We start from the raw sequence: 14,954 nt of genomic DNA, 5'->3' as shown, positions 1-14,954 counted from the left end.
AGTGTCGGAAGGAATTTATGAGCCCGACTGCAGATTTTCAGATAACCAGCAGAATCCAAACACTGCAGACCACTGGGGAGGCAGTAAAGATACACCGGACCTCACACAGTATCACGATATTCACTCGGTGGCCACTTCATTGAGGGCACCTGTACAATACAACAGCTCTGCCACAACCATGGACTGTGTATAAGAAGTCGTTTTGAAGCCTCTGGTTCTTTTGCAACCAGTGAACGGAAGATACCATATTTGGGCAGTGGAGGAGTGACGTAGAGACCTGTCAATCACAAGGCCTCCGCTGCATGGTCTATTTTACTCTCGCTGAACATCACGCATGTCGTGAAGAAGACTTGAAACCAGCAATTTAGCCCATAAGCTCATGTTCACGATGTTTACCGAGGTAATAAATCTGGTAAGAAGTCGGGTTAAGTAAGTTTAAGACACTTCAGCGTTGGCTTCACTCGTCAGAACTGTTGATGAATGTATAATAAATATGTAAATGAAATGATAGTCAATTATATTTGTACATTCAGGTGTTTTAAATGGTTTGTCCTCTCTCTTCACATACCTGAATATAATACAGTCCAGTACAAAATCACTAACTATGAGCTCAATGCTAAAACATTTCATTTATATTATTTAAACTCCTTTACGACAGCTTCAACTAAACATCTAAAACAGTATAAGCATCATAAAAGAAGCAATTGATAGTCTATTGATGCAGTGATATACAATTACATTGCCATGCTAATTTTTGCAGCAGGATTTACTCTGAAATACGACCCGACTTTTTGTATTTTGTGTGGATTCAGCCTAAAATCATCCGTACCTAAAACCTAAACGTCGTCTAACCTTCGTCACTGTGCCAGGACCAACTGTAAGCCGAGCCGGGCCGACCTAATCCGAGCCAGGCTGCAGTGTGTGGGCGAAGCGTGCAGGGCGGTATGTGTGTGTGCTGAGGGACATATGGGAGTGATTTTGTGCTGCAGACTGGCCGGCTCTGTTTGAAGGTCTGACAGCGAGCTGAGATTCAGACGCTTGAGTCACCTCATCCTGAAACAAAAGGCAGCACTGCTGCCTTGTTTTAAACACACAGTCGCCTCCTTCTAAAAAACTCATGATGTGTCAGTCCGTAGCACGGGCCTGATTATCACAGAGCTAACAGCTACCGTAACGTCAGCGGAGGTTGAACATTAGGGTGCGTTTGACGTCCTAAAAAGTAAAAATGAGTATTGGTGCGAAGGTATATTACAACTTATCATGATGTGTTGAAAGGAAATCTGAGTTTTTGATGAGAAACTTGAATAAATACAGTTGTAGATGTTTTTGCAACAATATAAAATAGATATGTTTAACTGCCAAACACGAGCACGAAGCAGCTTATAATGCGTGATTAAAACTACTAATGTACTAGTTCAGGAATGACAGCTCTATTCCAACACAACAAACGCACACTCCTTTCCGTTGTTGTCACATGACACAATAAACTAAACCTATCAAGCTAAAGGTAAGAATTCTTGGAAAGTCTGTCAATGTAGTTTCAAAAGGCCAAACGGCAACAAACGGGGAAGAAGAAGAGTATTTTGTGAGATGAAAACACATGAATTCACATCTATCTTTTGGACTGAAGACAATAACAGCGCTTGCCGCGAGCGAGAGAGAGAGAGAGAGAGAGAAGGTTGGAGGTGGACTTGTCACGACTGCGCGCAATGTTTCTGGAAGCATTTATTATTTTTTGCTGGCAGGTCACGAGGACGTGCAGCACTTTTCTGAAAAGTTTCAACTAGAAACGCCCGGAGCAGTCGCACAAAAAGAAAATCGTAGCGCTCTGAAACAAAGACCCAGGCGCCCAGAAAAATTATCTGTGGACACTCCAGGAGCAACACACACCAACCAAAAACAGACACACACACACTTTCCCCACATGAAGGTATGACTTCACCCTTCACACACATGTGGATACCCACACACACACACACACATAGCCTTCGGGCTCAGTGTAATCACGCTCTTCCTGCTCTCTTGGTTATTAATCAAACCAGATGACAGCGCAAATGACTCAATCAGAGCCTGTAATTAAAAGCCAGGAAGCCTCCTGATTGGCCAGCTCTGCCTTCGGCACAAAGGTCAAGGGGTTAATCTCAAAGAGGAGGGGGGGGAAGGGGGGGCTGGCTAATCAAGTAAAAAAAGGAGAGTGTATGGATGTTTGTGTGTGTGTTGGAGACACAAGGTAAAGCCACCCAGTGATGTTTTTCATGTAAACACAATAACCATCCTGCAGACGTTACACACCGACTGAAGGGGACTGAGCTGGAACAGCCTTCTGACTGGTGTGTGTGTGTGTGTTTGTGTGTGCATACCTGACTGGTGGCTCCATGGTACAACAGTATGTGTGTCAGCGCACAGCTCCATGGGAAATGTAGTCTTGAAGCCGAGGAAACCGGCCGGATTTAGTCCGACATCACAAGCGCCGACCTGTCAGAGCGACAAACGAGAATTATGAAACTAAAACGTTTGTATATTTCAGTGATTATCAAACACTTTGTGGTGACTTTACAGGACAAGCTGCTTCTCAAAGTTTTGTTAATGACACCTTGATTCCTCCCAATGCCTCTTTGATTCCTCTCAATGACTCTTTGATTCCTCTCAATGACTCTTTGATTCCTCTCAATGACTCCTTGGATCCAATTACTAATGGAAGCTTCTCTAAAACCGCTAAGGTTTCTCTAAAACTGTCGCCTTCTCTAAAACCTCCAAGGACTGATGAAAACACATGCATCCTTCCTAGGACCCCATCAAGGACACATACACGTCACCAACAACCCCTCCAAGAATCAATGGAACCTCCTCAGACCTCCTGGACATGAACGTGCTCAATCACTAGATCCCTGTTAATGTCAGTGTGTCAGCAGTTTGTTGCTGTTTGTAAAGAGATAAGTGGAGCAGTGTGGCTGACAGTCGGATCATCGTCCTCTTCCTCCTCCTCTTCGCCCCCTCAAACACAGAAGCCTCTTTATTTGACAGCACAGAGCTCCTCAAAGGAGGCTTTATTTAGTCAAGGAGGCAGACGTCAGGAGAGTGAGTTCATATTCACACCCGGAGATTTGAGAGGAGAGTCAAACACGAACCAGCGGGTTTACGGAGTCCGAGCATAATTTAATCATGAATGATGAGCTGAGGAGATTTCACACGCTGGGCCGATGTTCTGGACAGACAGATGTGGACGTCGATATTGTAGTTAAAAATAGTAAATAAATAACAATGCCATCTTCAGCTAACACCACCCTGCTGCCGCCTGAACCAACACACTCAGCTGCAAAATGTACTGAAGAACAGTGTGGAAAACTTTTGATGAGTTGACCAGCAGCTCCAGTGTGTGTGTGTGTGTGTGTGTGTGTGTGTGTGTGGCTCCACCTCAGGAGAGGGAAAAACGGCAGCGGTGGGGATTCAGCCGCTGAGTTATTATAGAACAGACGAGGAGAAAATAGATGTCCGAAGACGGGGGCTGACAGCGGTCACGAGGTTGGCGAAAAAACAGCTGCTGCCTTCTCTGTCCAGCGCACACACACACACACACACACACACACTTCATTTATGGATGGGAAGGCGGTGCCAAGAAAAAGACAGACGGAGGGAAAAACAGATCTCCCACACACAAAGGCGGACTGAAGCTCTGCACCAGAATATTTTCACGTGAACAACGATGCATTCTAACAGCTGAGTGGAAACAGCATTAAGAGGTTTCAATTATTTTGGTTGAAATGTTAAATGATTCAAACTGACAAGCAGCACGGAGAACATTCATGCAGCAGATCATGTTTGTTTACAACATCCGTGTTGACATTTTTAAATTGCAAAAGGCCTTATGGAAATTTCGATAAAGTTCGCACGTTGTGGTGCAGGGGGAGGAGCGAGTCTTCAACATCAGACACGTGCCGGATTCTGACTTTGTACAAACTCATAATCTATTCAGTATTTATTATTCTACTGTTCTCTACCGCGTTCTCCACTGCAGTTCTCTGCTGCTTTTATTTATCATCTTCTACTTTCTCGAAAGAAACCGCAGCAAAGTTCAGAAAAGAGCCGCAGTAGAGCACACAGTAGAGAACCACAGTAGAGAACCGCAGTAGAGAACCGCAGTAGAGCACACAGTAGAGAACCGCAGTAGAGAACCGCAGTGGAGCACACAGTAGAGAACCGCAGTAGAGCACACAGTAGATAACCGCAGTAGAGCACACAGTAGAGCACACAGTAGAGCACCGCAGTAGAGAACCGCAGTAGAGAACCGCAGTAGAGAACCGCAGTAGAGAACCACAGTAGAGAACCACAGTAGAGAACCACAGTAGAGAACCACAGTAGAGAACCACAGTAGAGAACCAGCAGCTTGTCATGCAGTAGATGATGATGCGTGTTCATCCTCAGTAGAAGCTGCAGTACGAGGCTCTGGACTGTTTACACTCTGAAACACAACCAGCAGCTCTTTAGAGGAAACACAACAGAGACACACTGACCTCATCTTTACGAGACATTCCTTCTGCTTTGTCAGACTCACTTTCATGTTTTCAAATTTACATTTAATCCTCTACACAAAGACAATCGGATGGCTTTAAAACATCACAAACATCTTTCAATTATGCAGATGACCAGCTGAAAACAGTCGTGATCAAAATTGCAGCACAAGAGGAACCAGATTGTTATGTTTTCATAATTAAACACACTTTATAGTCGTGCGTGTGAGCAGCAAAGCAAATACTTTGCTCGACGTTTGAACTAATTTCTCAACTAGAAATTATCAAATAAGTTCTCCAGACTTTCACAAACCTGCACATGCAGCGCGATATAATTCTATTGATCGACGTCTAGTTTCCAGAGTTCCACGTCTGTTCTGAAGCATCAACGCCTCAGAGGCAGCTGATGGGGAAATTTTCCTGAACGTCGGAGCGACGTGTCAGACGAAGGTGTGAAACCACCGTCTGACAGAAAAGCTGTGAAACCAGTCCTCCTCTGGTCAGGAATGCTGCATAAACACACAAATACTAGTGACAGCAGAGCTCCAAAGAACAAACACAGAGTTTCATAAGTTCAGTTTATCTGCAGTGGAAACATGTTTTTTCTGCTGTTAAGGAAGAGCCATCTGTCTCCATAGATCCATCTGCTCAAGCTGAAACTTAATGTATTACCTCTTGTTACCTGCATGCGTCCTTAAAAAGGTGAATTTATAAAACTGTAGAAACGTCAGAGGATGATCTCCATCCTGTCAATCATTTAATTGAGCTTTGCTAACAGGACGGCCCCGCCTACATTTTCCTCATGAACAGACCACACAGAGTCTTCAGTGTGTGTGTGTGTGTGTGTGTGTGTGTGTGTGTGTGTGTGTGTGTGTGTGTGTGTGTGTGTGTGGACGCTGGCAGGAAGTGGAAGCGAAGCGTTCAGATTCTGATCGCAGCAGTTAAAGCCACCGGCTTTCGCAAAACCAACAAGTGAAGACGAGAGCAGAGGGACGAGTGTGGAGGAGAGGAGGAGAGGCTAATGCCATCAAAGTCAACCGGCACCGTGAGCTAATTGAAATTAAAGACCAGAAACGAGGAGGCGGGGCGGGGGCGGGGGTAGAGAGGAGGACTGATCTTTCCTCATGGCTGCAGCCCGTCAGGCAGCCAAGGATAGAAAATAAAAACAGTTAAGCCTGAAAAACATCCTCCTGCAGTTCATCAGCCTGATGATGTTTGGTAGCAAACAGAAACTGGGTGTGTACAGAGCGCAGATTCAGAGAAACAATTCAGAAAACACACTTTACTTACAACACACACCATCTTCTGACTATCACTTTTCCTTTCTTTCAGACGATGACACAAAAATACAGAATCCGTAATACAGAATAGTGACTAAGGATGTCACAAGAAACGATACTTCGGTAACAAGTAGATGCCACAATTATGAAAACGTGACGAATGATGAGAACGCAGTGAACTCACCACCAACGGGCACATTGTTACTCCCTGATAATACTGCATCAACATCAGCTGGAGGAAAGCTAGTTAGCGTTAGCTGTTAGCGGCCGGTGGGCAGCACAGTCCTAACGTTAACGGAGGTTGCATTAAGTTTTATTGATACTCATTTTTACTCAGATCTTGAATGCATTATCAGGTGAAGATAAGTTATTACATCATGATGTGTTCAAACGTAATCGTGTAGAATAAATAGTTGTTTGTAGGTGGTGTTTCTGCAGCAATATAAAAAAAGATATTAAAGAGGGAATATTGTTAATATATTGTTCTCGAAAACAGCTGAACGGAAATTGTACGACTGGTTAATGGTTTCATGCTGCTTTGTCGTTTATATTGTTTAATATCGTTTAGTTTTCATGTAAGAACAACATGTTTGCTTTGTCACAGACATGTATACAAAAATGAACTTAACCTCAAATACTCAAGAACCAACAAGTAAAAAAGCCGTAAGCCGATCTGAAAGTGTCTCCGCTGAACTCCATTGTAGTCTATATTATATTTCACTGTGCGAGTAGATTCAGATAACAAACCCAACATCCAGCCTCATCCCAGCTCTCACGAGCGCCCTGAGAATGATCCAATTCATCAGCAGACAGTATCTGCTTTTGTGAATAAAGAAAATCAATGTTAAGTCGGTAAGACGGGTCTAATCCACACGGGGGGAGGAGACCGCTCTGTTTGTGGCGGGCTGACGGGGGTTGAGGGGTCAGCATTGAGGTCGGGGGTCACAGTCACTTCAGAGGGATCACTGCACCCATCAGGCCGGAGGATTACCGACCAAAGGAAACGCAAATCCCCGTAAGAATGAAGACGGAACGCAACCAAGGCGTCCAACGGCATCCATGTTGTGCTCGAGGTCCATTTCAGCATTCACAAAACACAGTTAAAGAACCACAGACTGGTTTAGGTTGTTTTTATGTCAGCTTTATCTTAGTTTTGAGCTTGTACCACATTTGTAAATATCTTATTCCAAAAGATTAGTTTGGTTTATGATGAACAATGAAACCTGGTTAGTTGACGTCAAAAGTTAAAGTCACACTAAAGGAGATCGGTCAAAAGGTGGCAACCAAGAAAGGAAAAGAAATGGGAGAGCAACCAACGATTATTTCATTCTTGATTGACTAATTGATCTCCAGATTGTTTAAATGTCCATTTCAATTTTCCCAGATGTCGTGGTTTTCAGATATCTTGTTTTGTCCAACCAACAGTCCAAAACCAAAAAGATATTCAGTTCACAGTTACAGAGAACATGAATTAATCTTCACATTGAAGAAACTGAAACAACCTCGACAGGTTTGCCACCGCAATGCGTGTCCAGATGTTGGGGGAGTTTCACTGCACATGTGTGAAACGTAAAGGAAACAAAAGTGTACATCACACTGAGACCAAACGAGAGAGACGAGCTAAAACACGGCTAGAGTTATTTACTACAGTAAACAACAACAACGAAGCCATAGTTTGTGACATGAAGGTAGAGAAAGCATTGTTCCTGTGGTTCCGTTAACCCTTCAGGTTTTTGAACTCTTGAGGAATGGCGTCCCCTTCGCTGCCGGTCACATGACCACACATCGCCAAAAGTAATCTCATTCCCCCCCCCCCCCCACTCGACGTCCTCCCACAGAACGAGGGGAAAGTTTTCCGTCCTACCCGTCAAACCACTGAGGGGAGGTGGGTCTGAATTATTCACTGGGATGGGCTGGGTGTATTTAAAGCAGAGATCAATACCATTAAGAGCTGGAGATTGTGAACGCGGAGGCTGCGTCAACCTTCAGCTGAAGCCCGGACAGAGGAGGAAGCATCACTGCAAAAATTAAACCAACTATTTTGTCACGAGTGACTCTTTGTGTGCTAATTGTAAAGCGGTCCGTGTTTCTTCAGGTGCAGTACAACAGCAGAGGACTATTGATCTAGTAGAACCTTCAGATGAGCTGAAATACTTTAATTCAACAAGTAGCAGTAGAAAGAGTAGTTCTCTCTGTTTAAAATCATTGTAAAGTGAACATCCTTTAGTTCTGGAGGGTTGTTAGACTTCGCCACACATTTGGAAAAGCTCAATCAATTAATCACTAAAGTAATCCGCAGCTATATTCAAAAACAAAAGGATAACTAGCTGCAGCACGACATCAATACCGATGTAGATGCAAAGCCATTGCCAGGAAAAACAAGTATAAAGTTAAAAACCTCCAAACAAGGCACAACATCATTAAATAAAGATTACTACCGTATCTGTTAAAGCCACAAGTGTCTCACAACGACCACGACGAGAGCCGCCCGCTTTACTGCCAGAAACACATTTTACTGATTCGAGTCTTTCTGAGATTTCTGAGCTTTTGGTCGTCTCAAGAAAACCAAAGTCTCCCTGTGTTTCACCTTTGCCACACATCCAGGAGAATGAAAACACACGGCGCAGGATATAAAATATCTCTGCAGGGATGGAGGAGAGAGAGGGGGGGGGGTGTCAGCTTTACTGCCTTTATTTATCTGCTATGCTGCAGCAAAGAGGCTGGACGTATGGCGGAGGAGGAGGAGGAGGATTGCATGTTTTCCTCCCTGGCTCAGCCACTCTGTCTCCAGGCTGCTGGGGGGAGGAGGAGGCGGAGGAGTGAGGCGAGGCATACCGAGCAGAGCGCTGGAGATGTGAAACTTGATCTCCTTCCCTACCACCTCCCTCCCTCCTCAACCACTGCCACCTCGCCAGAGAGCCTCCGAGACTCCCTGAGTAATCTGATCCTCAGTCTCTGGGACTGGAAACACACTCCGAGACAGAGAGCGAGGTGGAGGAGGGTAAGAAAAAGGAGAAATGGAGGAAAAAAAATCGAAACCGAGCCGAGGGAAAGCGAGAGATCCCCGAGCTCAGAAACACTCCCAGGAGACAGAAAGCTGAGAGGAAGTAGACCGAGAAGAGGAATGAAGAAAGGGGACGAAACAGAGATGGAAACAGAGTAGAAAGGACAGACTCGAGACGAGAAACACTCTGATCAACGTCAAGATACCGTCACTATAACTGCAGCACTACATTTGTAAAAACGGGCATTTTCCACATTCAAATAATCATATTCATCATTACTCAGTTTGGATGTGAGCGGTTACCTTCTTTAAGGTGAATCTAGTTCAGCTTCTAACGAGGAGCCAATGAAAGAAGTAATGTGAAAGATGTAGGAAACAAAGAGAAGGGTACAAAACGAAACGAGGGAATGTGAAGGAGAAATACATGCTGATGGATTTCAGTGTTTTTTTTAATTGAATGGGATTTAATAAGAATATCAATTGAGTCAGAAATTATGTGAAACACAAATAGGAAAGTTGATTTACAGTAATAATCTGTCCACTGGCAGTCTGGTGATAACAGAAAATGGTGTCCACCTGTGAAATTATTTTCGATCAGTGGCCACGTGAGTTTATTTACAAACACATAGTTTGTAGACTTGATTGTTGAAAGTGTGGATCTGAAAAGTTTGGTCTACCACGAACCACAAGGTATAACCTACCCTATAAGCTACAATGTCAACGCTCCAAGCGACACGTTACAAGATAAAAATGTACACAATACAGGCTACACGCTACAAGCTATAAGCTGCAATGTCTTGTGCTACCACAGGGTGCACGCTGCAAGATGCATGCTACAGGCTACAAGCTAAAAGCTACACAGGGTTTTCTAGCTGGCGAGTGAGTTTCCATGCATTTGATTAGCCAGTAAAGTCACTGACACTGGACTGTTCAGTGGAAAAATCTAATCTGTTATCAATTGTATTTCGTTCCGAGCCCTCTGTGGCAGCACGTCTGGTCTGAGGCGAGCGTTTCTCTGGCTGATATTTGATTTTTCCTAAAAGCAGCCCGGCCAGACTCCAGCAGCATTAACTGGTCTTTTCCTGGAGACTGGTCTGGTCCCAGTACAGAGGTGGTGGTGGTGGTGTCATTCTATGAGAATAGATCTGCTACAAACACCACACGCGGTATAGACTGAGCGACACCACAGACTAATCACTGAATGACAAACAATCAGTGGGTGACGGAGAGATATCACGGCATCTGTGTCCTCACGGATAGATGGAAGGTGGACAGAAAATGAAAGTGTGACGAGACATATTTTAACCTTCGTCCGTCCCGTCACTGCTGCCTGTAGAATACAGGTCAAACCGTGTCAGTGGCATTTACTGCCATGCAACATACAACTAAATAACAATGTTGTGCTAGAGCTGAGGAGATTGGTCAATGAATAGATTAGTCTTCAGTCATTTTTCAAGAAACATTTCTAAACATCCCGCAGTACCGGCCAGCTTCTCCAGACGTTCTGCTTTTCTTCGTTTCATGCGACAGTAAACTGCGTATCTCCAAACGGCAAAGACGCGAAGAAGAAGACAGAGGTGACGAACACTCTGCTGAACAAATACGCGTCCTCGGATTGTATTTAGTCTTTGGCTTCAGCAATATGTCGCTCTATCTCCCTCTCTTCTGTTGTGGCTTTAGCTCGCCCACCGTCAGTCACTCTGTTATTTCGGCAACACAGATCCTGGGCTTGGCTGAGGAATGTACAGCTGTCTGGCATATGGATAATACTAGATTTTAATTTCCAACAACGCCTCCCCCCCTCCAATATGGAGGAGGCATTGGACTGCAAAGGGATAGAAGTGCAGTGTCTTTCTTTTTTAATGGCAGCGCTGAAGGTACAAGACTCAAACCATTTTCAGTGCTTTTCAAGCTCATCATTGATCACATAAAAAAGATCTTACTAGAGTGATGGGGGACAAAAATGCATCCAAACATGTATCTGAGGATAATTGAAGGTCTGTGTTAATCAAAAGACACAAGTCTGTTTGTGTTACTCCATCGAAGCTCAACGGGTAAACACAAAGAGGGCATTCTGCGCTGGAGCTTCGTGTTAACGTCAGATAAACTTTGGAATATATGTTTGCGTAGAATGAAGTGTGAAGTTGTTCCCCGTCTCTTGAAATAGCCAGTACGGAGAGGACCAATGATGACAACAAAGCAAAGCCTGCTTCAACATTCACGCCAACGAATTTAGACGGATTTGATCAACTGTTAAACGTGACCGACATTTAGGCGGATGCGACGGCTGACTTACCGTCTAACCTGCAAAACCTTGATATCAAGAACACAAGTTAATTTACCAGACAAGAGTCTGATTGACGTTAAAATGTTCATGCATCAGCACACCGACTGGTGTCAGCTACAATCTTGCTCTAATTTAGTGTAACGTAAATTGCTCGTTTAGTCTAAAAGCAAAGATGAAATCTGTTTACATGGATGAATAAATACACCTTCCCCGGTACATAAACAGACATTCATGAGACCAACATATTCAGAATCTAAGATATTATTCTTTCAACAGTGTTTTCTTGATGCATAATGACGGCAATGGATGTCACATTAACAGAGCAGATCTGTTTGATGTCTCCTCTGATCTAAACAATGACGTCAAGATAAAAGCAAAAACAGGAACATCAAATAAAAAAAAGATATTTCTTGAAGTTTGGTCATTCAACGGAAGATGACTTGATGCAATCGATTTATTTTTAACTACGTATTTCCCCTTTTTTTCCCAGACAAATTGATCTCCACAGAAGTGAACTCAGAATAAAGGTTTAAGTTAAAAATAAACAACGTAAACGGTATCACATGAGGAACTGTAGACTTAAAACAGACAGAATTTTGAATTATGACAATATAAACCCAAATATTGTACCAGGAGGTGAGAGCAGACTTGCCACTTCAAGAGAGACACTTGTGATCACTAGAGCTGATCGATTGATCCACATATTGATTATTTGATTAACCCTTTCAGCATCAGAGTGAGCAGCCAGATTAATTCAGACCACAAGCGACACATTATCCAACAGTTAAAGTAAAACTATGTTTACTTTTAGCAGATAAAACTACCAGCTCACCGCTAAGACTGAAGCTGTGAACAGAAATCAATCCTCATCGATAGAAAGTGGAACTGAATCTTCTAAGAAAACAGAAATAAATGGTTTGTATTTAAAAAAAGAAGCGTCAATCACGAGAGCTGAACATTGGTTCATTGTGTTAGTGATACTGGTGACGTTTGTGTAAAACAGACATATGTTTTGGATGATGATGATCTATATAAAGACCGAATTCTTCAATTTTCTAAACACGAATACATAGACATAGTTACCGGTGAAGCCTTTAAAGCTCCAAATAACAAATATTGTCATCCACTGATACAATGATATTGTTCACTCGTCATTGTAATGTGTTTATTATCATTTTCATGGACTTGTATACATGATCAGTAATAGGAACTCTTAAAAAGGCTTGAAGACTGCGTGGGATCTTCTGCTGCTGTACAAAGTGCATATAGTTGGGTTTTTGCACAAAACAAATCACTTGTTTACTGTTTTATAGACTAAAAGTATTTAAAGTACGATACACTGATTACCTGATGATGAATATCACATTTAGTTTCAGCTTTAAATGTGTGCGACAATGAACTAATTCAGATTATTGGTCATTTTTTTCTGAATGGTACTTTTCACTGAGTGCAACAAGTGTGTTTCACAGAAACTACAAAACGTAAAATTAAAGTCTCTAAAATGGATCTAAGCCAAAGTAACAAAGCCCACATGGCAGCTGATCTGATTGTGTTTTGTTCTTCCTTCTCTGTTAAATTTAATTAAGCTTGTTTATCTCTTGAACAGAGCCATAAACAACACACAGGCTGGTACAACCAAACTGAAAACAATAACATCAAATGTTGATTTAAATGGTAAAATGTGATAAAAACCTGAAAACATGCAACATTATAAGTTATTTCCCAGACAAAGTTAGCAGACGATGCTAACAACATAAACTATGTTTTAGTGCAAGAAAACAACAACTTTAACGAAATCAAAACTGACTAAAAACCAGCATGCACTCCTCTTTGACCACAATAACGTGCACGCTAACTTGGTAGCACACGTTCAGGCTTTACTGTAATTACAGGCGAGCGATGTAAACTATGCAGCAAAGTGAGCTAACAGAGGAATGTGGCAACAACTCAGCAATTTCTTTACAAAACTACTGCAAAAGTCTCCGTGATCAACAATATTAAGTTAATTATTTGCTTGTTGTTTTAAACTGTGATTACAGACTTCGTGCCGCAAGCAGAAGTGAATCAAACTTTTTATATTTCCACGACAGCAGCCAGAAAGGGTCCGTCTATCTCCTGGCACACAACACACACACGCACACACACACACACACACACACACACACACACACACACACACGCTCCAAAAAAATCTGTCCGCCGAACTACCTGTTGTTTACGTTTTCCATGACCATAATACACAGTAATGAGCAGAATATATTCATGCATGTACATTTTTTAAATATCCATATTGTAAAGTATTAAAGTGAGGTTGTTTAAACTCGAAAAATACGTAAACACGGAGAGTGTTTGCCCCAGGGTTTAGACGGAGCCCAGAAGTAGGGCTCAGATCGGGAATGAAGTTTTGGGATTCTTCCCTACCTTTTCTCCTTCTTTCTTTAATGTATCTCTGCGTGTGCTGAACTCATTTCGACGCTATTTCTTCGTAGTAGTTCAAGTAAAAGTCCCACCATAACAACATGATAAAAAAACGCAATTTAACACGTTTGTTTCTCCAATATCTTCGCCGTCGTACAGTCCTCAAGCTCCCCGATCCAGTCGGTCTGTGGTCGGGGCTGCTTGACGATGGAGGACAGCAAATACCAGCCGAACAAAGATCGCCTATGATCGGGAAAGATGGATCACTCTGTTGTGGTTCAAAAACAAAAAGGCAGAATTTCCGGTTGGCAAAGAGGTGGGCTTTTGACTGACCACGCATGCGTCAAAGATGTACACCTTTCAGGTATCTTCAAGTGCGACTTGACTGACTACGCATGCGTCAAATATGTTCAACATGCGTCAAAGTGAGTGTGGAGTTTTAATTTTTGGATGGACTTTCTGAATTTTCAAGTTGTGACATCTACACACACAAGCTAGTTATTTATTTATTTATTTATTGGTTTATTTAAGGGACAGTGCACATACAAACATTGCTGTGAATGCGCAAGAGTTAGCCAAGAGGCTATTTAGCATCTGTAGTCCCAAGAGGCACAAAGTAAACCTAAAAACAGAATATAAGATTAAATTTACAAAGTTATGCAATATTGACCCTTTACAATGAAAAAACAATGAAAGAAGTGAAAATATTAATGTAAGTAGTATCATCAATCAGGATAATCTTATACTACATTGTTATGTACTGACAAGACATGCAACACAGAGGCTCTCACATTAAACACACACAAAGCAAATAAAATGAGCGATAAATATGTTAAACAAGGTGATAAATATGTTAAACAAGGTTGACAAATAAATCTGAGTTGACTACTGGGCAGACTCTATCCACAGATGAAGATGAGATTATGTTCTTAAGATCTGGAAAAACCTTGTAGTTCTATTCTAAGTGGATGCAACATTATTTTGTCAAACATTTGTCTTGATAAAGCTTTTTAAGAGTTGTTTGACAAAACATCTCCACTTAGCTTTCAACGGTCAATTATAAACCTCCAAGCTAAAATAATATATATGTAAAACAAAAATCTACGATGTTGTTTGCAAACCACCAGTGAAAAAACCCAGTATTATGAAACCCAGTATTTCAGTTGAGCTTCATTCTTCTGAACATGAGTAAATATCAAGAAGTATGTGACTCATTACTTTTGGTGTCGCGATATAGTGGGAGAGTGAGAACTCTTGTCTGTTATTCCTCCTCTGTGCTTCCAATCACTGCTGCTCTGTGACTGGGACTTTTATTTTGAAGATAAATTTAAGAGCGTCCGAGACACCCTCTGGTGTTGATTAAGGGAACATCATGTTCTCGAACCTATCTCTACTACGAGTAAATATGGAACAACCAAACTGAAGCCAACACTGCTTTGTCACAGGCAAATTTCATT

The 14,954-nt window shown here is 42.3% G+C and overlaps 1 protein-coding gene across 2 annotated transcripts in view; it reads right to left on the bottom strand.

The window, feature by feature from the left end:
- The window catches only part of LOC306785618 (bone morphogenetic protein receptor type-1A-like), a 32,635-nt gene extending 18,956 nt beyond the window's left edge, over window positions 1-13,679 (bottom strand). Inside the window, exons 1-2 of one of the 2 annotated variants that reach the window (XM_079280054.1) lie at window positions 13,501-13,679; window positions 2,361-2,475 (exon numbers count right to left, since the gene is read on the bottom strand). The gene's annotated coding sequence lies outside the window, so the exon portion shown is untranslated. Of the gene's footprint in view, window positions 1-2,360; window positions 2,476-8,226; window positions 8,274-13,500 lie in introns of those variants that run through there. The other variant, XM_079280055.1, reaches the window with a different exon arrangement.
- Between the last annotated feature and the right edge of the window lie 1,275 nt (window positions 13,680-14,954).

This window comes from Melanostigma gelatinosum (genome assembly GCF_949748355.1).
Source record: "Melanostigma gelatinosum genome assembly, chromosome: 12".
Classification (NCBI taxonomy): domain Eukaryota; kingdom Metazoa; phylum Chordata; class Actinopteri; order Perciformes; family Zoarcidae; genus Melanostigma; species Melanostigma gelatinosum.
Note: the sequence above shows the minus strand (reverse complement) of the source record. Positions and strands in the feature narration are given on the sequence as shown.